Genomic DNA, 9,734 nt, shown 5'->3' with positions numbered 1-9,734 from the left:
AACTGAACCTGATTGGACCTGGACACAACAGAACCATGTGGAGTGTTAAAGTAGCCATGAACATTAAACCTGAACAAAGCTTCAGCACAGATACATGGTGTGTGGAGTGCAGTCCGACTGAAACACTTGAATTACTGCAGAATCTTGAGCTTAATACAAGATGCTTATGTATTTGTGCACATGCTCTCAAACACCACCTTGTTAGGGGTTTTATATTATTATAATTTTATGGGGAATTTTTTCAAATCCTATCAATCACTACAGTACCTCTGGTGTTTTGTTTAGACTTTAAGGGTGTACTATAAATCTGCTGAAGAATTTAATTTCACAATAAGAATTGTTTGTAATTGCAACAATATATTTTGTAGATTAGAAAAGGTTTAAGTTCATAGAAATAGGAAATACAGGAAGTAAATATATGAATCTTTTGCTCATTAAATTCTTTTAGAACATGTGTGTGTATTTTACATAATGTGGCAAATCCTGCACTCTGATTGGTTAAAACAGAGGGAATCTACAGTTGAGGCTTTGTACACAAGAAATGCTTAGATGCTTCACTGAAGACAGAGTAGAAGGAAACTTGACATTTACAATAACATAAAAAGGAAACTTTCAGAAGAACAGAGTAAATTAAAACATGATGGTTTTCTGTATGTTTCTGTTTTTTACCATGTTCATAGGTAAGCTTATATTTTATATATCCCCATATATCTTGTTTAAATGTTTTATAACTAGTAAAGAAATGTTTCCATGTGTGAGTGTTTTAGATTGTAAGCATGTACTGTATGTATACTGTATAATATAAAATGATAATATTCTGAAATAAATGTCCTCTTCAGGTGAGAGCACACAGGACAGCATTACTCCAACATCTTCTGCTGTCTATGGTAAAGAGGAGCAAGCAGTTACACTCTCCTGTGATTATAAATACACTGTTTCTATGAACAATCTACAGTGGTATGGACAATATTCCAATGCAGCACCAGAATTCCTCGTTCTATTGACGGAATCGGGAGTGAATCAGACAGGTGATACTCCTCATCCTCATTTGCCTGCTAAAGTTCATAAGAGTCTGAAGCGTGTGGATTTGGAGATCTCGCCTGCTTCAGTATCAGACTCTGCACTGTACTACTGCGCCTTGCAGCCCACAGTGACAGGAAAGTCAACTTCACTGTCCAAAAACCTACAGAGACCTCAAACATGAAAGTGTTAAAGAATCACAATAAGAAGAAAAGACTGGAAGCTATGCATAACATCAGCATTCTGATTATTGATCCAATAGAAATGTATGTATATAACCATATATGAATACTTTATTTGAATTGAATAGACAAAACATTCTAAGTGAATCCAAATACAGATAGAAAAGTTAGGTGTGTGTTTGAAGAAGCCACATGTTCACTCCCTCTGCAGTATTAAGTGCAGTTCTCATAAACAATAGTGGCAGGTTTGATGGTTTATTTACTTAATGACAGTGTAAAGATCACATGCTGGAATTTGATTCTGTTCTAGGAATAAAAATGTGGATATTGTACAACTCTTTTGACAAGCAGCTGATCTGATTTATTTTTATTTTATGTTTGTTTGTTTGTTTGTTTATTTTACTGAGCATGCTATTTAATGTGTTCATCATGTGTGTCTTTGCAGGGTGTTTAATATATTTTTGAGAATTACAGGATACCTGAAAGTATGTATAACTAAGAATAAGAATTGTGGAAAATAAAAACACAGTTTCCATCACACAATCAGGAAATAAATAAGCTCTACTGAAATAGTGCTCCATAATCAATTCTTGAGGTAGATGAGCTACAACAGCTAAAGACCACATCGGGTTTCATTCCTGTTCACCAAGAACAGAAATCTAAGACTACAGTAACAACCCTGTAAATGACATAATTTGGCCCAATGGCAAGAGCTGCTTACTTGGTTCACACTTAGCATCTGGATTCCAAAAAGGTTTGAATCCCACAGGAGCCTCGCTTTATTGTTAACTTGACTTTGTGTAACCGAGTTCCTTTTACTCGGACCCCAGTCCATATGAGCAAGAAGGTCATACAGTTACAGAGTACAGTGAACCTCCATTGGCGCACATCAAGCTGACAGGGACGACCTGGCTCGTTGGTCTAGGGGTATGATTCTCGCTTTGGGTGCGAGAGGTCCCGGGTTCAAATCCCGGACGAGCCCTGGTTTTACATGGAATAGAGTGGTTGGAACAAAACTAATGGATACTTGCACTGCTGGCTTGGTTCTCGCTTGGAGGCTTGTTTCTCCAGAGGTCCAAGAAGGTTCAAATCCCACTGTAATTACCTCTGAAAATTATCTCTGGAATACAGGGAGCGGGATGGAGAATGTCACACTTTGTGGAGACATGAACCTCTATGAAATATTAATATAATAGAGTACAGAAAGACCTCAGAATATTGTCATTTTACTAACACCATTCATCATGTTCACTGTTATATTCATGTGTCTGTGGCTTTCATTAGGTAAGTTATCATTGATCTTTTCAGAAAGGAGGGTAAAAGGTAAAACCCTATGCCACCACGTCTGTCTGCTAAAGTTGATGATAAAACTAAACAAGTGGATCTGATCATCTCCTCTGCTGCTTTTAATGTTTGATAATATACAATTAGAAGGTAATTTATTCATAATTACACTCACTGGTATCACCCAGATGAGGATGGGTTCACATTTGAGTCTTCCTCATATCGTCTCACGGAGTTTTTTCTTGCCGCTGTTGCCTCAGAGTTGCTCATTAGGGCTAAAGTTAATTTTCAACTTTGTAATTTCTATTCTGAATTTCTGTATTTCTGTAAAGCTGCATTGAGACAATGTCCATTGTTAAAAGTGATATGAATGAAAATGAAGTGAACTGAATTTAATTACCTTTTGGGAACAGACACAGCAAATTTACTTATGAGAGATTGGATCCAGTTTACTCATGGATCCAGTTTCCTATGATTTTTATCATAGGAAATTATCATAATTATTTATAAATGTACAAATAATTAAAAAAACACACAAACAGATAAAGGCTTATAGTATGGTATAGATGATGAATCTTAAAATACAACACAGCCATAGTAATGACTCTACACTACAACTGCATCACTTCCTGGGTGTGTCCTTCTAGAGACGTGTAAAGTTCAGCACATACAGCACTATTATACAGAATCCTCACAGAGCTGTGTTCAGAAATGGATCAACTATACAACTTACTGTACATAGTGAGATACATACCACTGATTCTCACTCTAGTTACAGGTAATTTTCAATCAGTTATTAATTATTACAATGATATTTAATCAGTTAAATAATTGCATTAATTAATAAGCATGTTTGTATTAATCTAGTAATTTCTTGATTCCTTAAGTCAATATTGGAATTACAAAAAATACTTCACTGACATGTTTCTTTATATTTTTGTCACACCAGGTAGCTTTGCAGATAAAATTGAGCCAACAGATGCAAACATTGTCAGGAAAGAAGCAGAGACTGTTATTCTGAAATGTTCATATGAGGCAAGCAGTGAATACATTTTGCTTTACTGGTACAAACAATATCCTAACAGCGCACCACAGTTTTTACTGTATAAAGGCGCAAGGTCAAATGCAGGTGCTGGGAGCACTCCTGATGATCGTCGATGATCGAGTCGAAAACAAGCAGAGACTCTAATGAACTTACTATCAGAGGTCTAAAGCTCTCAGATTCTGCACTCTATCATTGTGCTCTTAGAGTAGTGACACAGTGATACAGAGTCACTGAAAGGCTTTACAAAAACATCAACACGGTATATTAAGTTTCTAAAACCACAGAAGATGAAAGAGACTCACTTTACCAACTTATCAGTTAACCACAGATACAAACAACATTTGTGAAAACATTTGCAGCTGGAGCTAATAGCCTGAAAAGAAAATGAGGGATTAACACAACTATAAATAAAAAAATCTACATCTACATTCATTTATTAAATGTTTATTCTGCATGTTCATTTGAACAGATGTGAGTTTGATCATACAGATAAAAAAAAAAATAATAAAAAATTATTGACAAGATTTGATTGCACATAAGGGTAATGTCTATAATCTTAAACATAATTATTTGATGGAGGGATGATGACTCTAGCCTTTTGAGCTTGTCCTCTGTTTTCTTATTTGTACTGTGATGTAAACGTTCCAACTTAAGGTGGACTGCTGACACTAAATTTCCCCTAAGTCTGAATGAGTGTGTGAATGTGTCTGTGCATTTTGTCCTGCATTAGACTGCTGTATCATCCAGGGTGTATTCCTGCATCATCCCTAGTGTTGCTGGGAGAAGCTCCAGATTCACCTGCCCAGGACAAAGCATGAATGAATGAATGAAGGTGTGTATATATAATGTATATAGACAGTTGTGGAAGTGTGACCAGGATAAAGTAGGTACTAAAAATAAACTCTGATTGAATGACCATTCATTAGGTTGCAGCTGCAGCTTATGGATCTGGGGCTTGGTTTTACTGTAGTTTTAGCATACTAAGATTTGCTAATTGTCTAGTAGATGAGAAAGAGTTGCTGTGTGAGGTAAAGCAGAGTTGTCATGAATATGAATAAATATGATGTTTATTTCAAAAGATAAACACAAACTAACTAAACACTCAGGATAACAATGTTATTATGCCCACTTGGTTTTCTTCACTATTGCTGATATTGCTAAGTCCTTTAGTTTGCAAGTTACAAACCAAAAGAACAAGTATTTTAATTAAGTTGCTTAATAATAAATTGTTGTCAAAAAATTCTAATAAATTGGTGTATTTATATTAAAGGCTGTTGACAACAATTCATCCACCCAGAATACACTGTTTAATGTAATCACAATCATCTTTAAGTAACCAAACATAACTATAAAATAAATACATATCAGTTTCTGATTGCCAGTGAAATGTAGTTAGAGTGAGAATGTTCTTTTAGCTGATTGTTTATAACAGACGTGTTCTTGAACATTAATGAGGAAAGGCTCAGGTGCACAGTTTATTCTCCTCTTGATCAATAGATGAAGAAAATTGTTGGAGGAAAAGTTTCTGTTCCTCTGCAGCTCTTTTTCTCTATAGACAATATTCTGTTTGTGAGACCTGTATGATTGTAATTAACACCAGTGCAATCATAGCTCCAGTTTTGTTCTTTGGTCACTACACTTAATTAACCCTACTGAATAAAATCAGATGGAAAAATATTTGAAGTGAACTGGAACAGCGATTTAGTCCAGGAACTCTATGGAACTCTGTATGGGAAGGCTATACAAAGAAATGCAAAAAATACTAAATATATACATTATATAATATTAATTATAGTTCAGAAGTTTATTTATTAATGTCATTAATAAATAAATTACCTTCAATTACCTTAAAAAACAAGTCTTTCTTATTTCTCCACAAGATGGTGTAGTGAGTTATCTTATTGTGGGTCAGGTGCTAGGACTCTGCTCACATCCTCCAAAGATGTAGACTCTGTTATAAATACTTCTTTGCAGAATAATATGAACTCTAATAAACATGCTTTATCACAACAAACAAATAAATGCCACAAGTCAAGACACTACTTATAAAATATAAAAACTAAAATATTTACTAATTTTAATTGTCAGTAAATTTTTATAAAATTGAATAAATACAATAATAGAATAATTTCTTTGTTTACTATGTAAACAGTTTCAGTAGAGTTTCCCAAACAAGGCAGAATGTTTCAGTAAAGATCAACAATCTGTCAGTAACACTGGAGACACTGTCATGTGATGCTGGGGGGTGGAGCTTCGTGAACATTTATCATGTTAATATTTCAGAGTACAGAAAGAGTTCAGAAGCTTTTAGCTTTCATTCAGATAAAATCATTCATCATGTTCACTGTTATATTCATGTGTCTGTGGCTTTCACTAGGTGAGTTAACATTGACCTTTTGTTAGTTTATATATTATGTGTTGTTTATTAATTGTATGCTGTTAGAAATCATGATTTCTGTATGTAATTCTGGCTTGATTGTGTAAAGGTTAAATACATTACATTTTCTTCTCCATGACAGGTGACTCCATGGCAGATTCAATAAAGCCACTTTTCCCTCATAAAGTTGTAGATAAAGGTGATGATGTTACTCTGTCCTGCAGCTACAAAGACTTCAGAGGTATTGTACAGACTCTGCAGTGGTACAGGCAATATCCAAAATCTAAACCTGAGTTCCTTCTTTATATTTATCAAAATGGAGATCTAAGTCCCAACACTCCCCCAAGAATGTCTGCTAAAGTTCATGATGATAAGAAAGTGGATCTGATCGTCTCCTCTGCTGCTGTATCAGACTCTGCTCTATACTACTGTGCTCTGAGGGCCACAGTGACAGGAAATCCAGCTGCACTGTACAAAAACTTTCACACAGTTTTGTTATATTGAAAGCAGTTCTACTGATAATTTCGACTTCACATGCCATATTTGGGGGAAATCTCTCTCTATTGTGATTTATAAAGAGTTTATATTTGACACATGTTGGATTATTACTAGCGATCCTCAGTAATCAGTCTGTGCTCTGTTGCTGGTCTTGGATTTTATTTTTTTTTTATTTTGTATTACTATACTATATGATCACTTTCAAGTTGATAATCTTTACTAGTTTTTGGTTTACATGGTTCGTAGGCATGAATTGTAAACTGATCAATCTGTCTGAATATTATAAACACCTTTTCTAAAGCACAGCGAAAATATATCTTCAAGTATGCTGATGACAATACAGTGTTGAGTCTCATCAGCAAAATATTGAGTTTACATACAGAGAGAAGGTGGAGAAGTGCGAGGACAAGTGTAGAAGGATAAATCCATAGGCGGAACTCTTAATTTCCTGCAGACATGTACGAGAGAAAACATAAAAAAAGGAATAAATGGCATCCTGTGCAGCTGTACCAGTGTTTAATATGAAAAGAGTATTCTGTCTCAGAGCACAAGACACTACAACAGATAGAGAAAACCACTGGAAACATCATCAGGGTCTCTCTTACTTTAATCAAGGATCATTACCAGAAAGTGTACATTAATTAAGCCGTCAGTTTTCTGAACATCACTTCCCCCTTCTACCAGATTCTTTCCTCACCTGCCATCTTCAGAAGGAATGAGAACATCTGGACAGAACATCTGCCAAACTCTTTAACAGCTTCTTCTCCCAGACAGTCAGGCTCAGTAACTGAACTAATATCAATAAAACAATATCTAATCAGCTTGACACAAGTGCAGGATTCTGTATAGGTTTAGTCAGACCACAGAAACTAAAATACTCTATACCAATACCCAACAGTTTTATGTGTTAATACTGATAAATCAAGTGTTGTAGTAATTCTAGATCATATTCAGATATTATCTGTTAGGAGAAATTGTACAGCTGATCTTTGTTACTCAATTAACTGGTTAATAAACATTAATTACCAGCTGTTTTTAATTGAACATCACTGGCTAAGGAACCATTTAGGACAAAATGATCCCAAAACCTTTTATTTGTGTCCATACTGGAATATAATAATAAAAATAGCTAAATAAACATTCACCTAATTATTCTTAAACTATTCAACTAATAATAATAATGTCAAAAACAATCCACTGAAGATATAGGAAACTTCTAACCCATCTATATTAACTTGTTTATAAATTAATTTTGGAGTTTGTAAACACTAAACAATTATTCTCATGTACAGTATATACCTGCAGGTTTTTTATTCTGGACAATGTTGTCTTGTAAGTATTCAGTATATAGACAGCTATATAAGTTTAAAATAATGTGGACACTGAATCAATTTCAGACCTGAAGTTTTGAGCTCTATTTGTAACTAGGTTTCATTTATTTTAGTACTCAAATAGGTCAGAAAGTCAAATTGAAATCAAGATTTATTTATTGTTATTAGTGAGCCAAGATTTCATCCTGAACAGCATCACTTCCTGGGTGTGTCCTTCTAGAGACGTGTAAAGTTCAGCACATACAGCACTATTATACAGAATCCTCACAGAGCTGTGTTCAGAAATGGATCAACTATACAACTTACTGTACATAGTGAGATACATACCACTGATTCTCACTCTAGTTACAGGTCATTCATTTTCATCAGATAATTAATTTTATTAACAAAAATAATTTTCTGCATTGATTTTAGCTGATGTTTTAGGTATGTTTACAGAAATGATTTGAATATTTATTTTTGTTTGTATTTATTTATATATTCTTGTTTACAGCAAGCATTGTTGCAGATAAAATTGGGCCGAAAGATAATAACGCCAAAACTGAGGGGAAAGAAAGAGACTCTGTTACTCTGAGATGTTCATATACGTCAAGCAGCAGTCATGTTTATCTTCACTGGTACAAACAATATCCTAACAGCGCACCACAGTTTTTACTGTATAAAGGTGCAAAGTCAGCAACTTTAGAGTATAATCCCACTGGCTCTCGATTAGAGTCAAAAACAACCCCAGACTCTACTGAACTTACAATTAAAGATCTACAGATCTCAGATTCTGCACTCTATCATTGTGCTCTACAAGAAGGAGCACAGTGATACAGAGTCACTGAAAGGCTTTACAAAAACTTATTGTTTATAAAAACCACAGAAAATGAAAGACACTTCCTTTACCGACTTATCAGTTAACCACAGACACAAATAACAAATTCTAATAACAGATGTGACTAAAATAAAAGAAAATGAAAGAAAATAAAAGAGAGATGAGCAACTACACATTATTCACAGTATATTCTACAATTTTAAGGGTAAAAAAATAAAATAAATTAAGGACACTACCAGAAACGTTAAAGCTAGGTGCCACTGAAGCATACATTGTGTAATTAAGTTAATTCATTAATTCTTTTTTGCTCAGCTTCCCCAATGATACACTACATTAATTAAATAAGTCATTGATTGATTCATTGATTCATTGTTATGTTTATTATGTACATATATATATATATATATATATATATATATATAGATAGATAGATAGATAGATAGATAGATAGATAGATAGATAGATAGATAGATAGATAGATAGATAGATATACAAATGTCATTTAGTTAGATTTGGCAGTGGCTATGAACAGATGTCAGTTTGATTAAAATAAGGAAACTGTTAGTAAAATCACCTTTTTCTTGTTTTATGATTTATGTTTATGGCTTGTACACAACTCTGATGAATATACATATAGAATCTTAAACATAATTACGTGATCAGGGATAGCTCTAGCCTTTTGAGCTGGATGTTTCTTTTTCTTATTCATGATATAAACTTTCAAAGCTGCCTGTAGATCCTTGGATAAATTACTCATGAGCTTTATGGACTAGGGTTAGAATATAATTCAGATACACTACAACCCTGATCAGGATAAAGCCGTTAATGAAGATGAATAATAAATAAATGAATTTTTGTCTGCAGGACAATAAGCAGTTACTTATATTTTAAGGTAGAGTGGATTTAAACATTATTATATAACAGGTAGGTCTCAAGGTTGATGTGGGTTTTGGTTTAAAGCTGTAGTTTTATCAAAAGTCAAAAACTTGAACTGACAAAAGATAATCTGCATACCTAATAGATTTAAGAGGAAGTAATTCACTTAGGGAACAAAAGCTGTGATAAATATGAATAGATATGAGTGGGTGGAGCTAAATGTGGAGACATTAAAGACAGAACATTAATATTTCTTTCTAAAGTTCCAGGCGAGAAGGAAACACACAAGTAACAATCTTTTCTT

General features: G+C 34.0%; 1 non-coding gene across 1 annotated transcript; it reads left to right on the top strand.

Moving 5' to 3' along the window:
• Positions 1–2,112: 2,112 nt before the first annotated feature.
• On the top strand, positions 2,113–2,184 carry trnap-ugg (transfer RNA proline (anticodon UGG)). The gene has a single exon. It is a non-coding gene; the product is annotated as a tRNA-Pro (tRNA).
• Positions 2,185–9,734: the final 7,550 nt, after the last annotated feature.

Source organism: Hemibagrus wyckioides, unplaced genomic scaffold (assembly GCF_019097595.1).
Source record: "Hemibagrus wyckioides isolate EC202008001 unplaced genomic scaffold, SWU_Hwy_1.0 Contig16, whole genome shotgun sequence".
NCBI classification, from domain to species: Eukaryota; Metazoa; Chordata; class Actinopteri; order Siluriformes; family Bagridae; genus Hemibagrus; species Hemibagrus wyckioides.
This window is presented reverse-complemented; position numbering and strand designations above follow the sequence as displayed.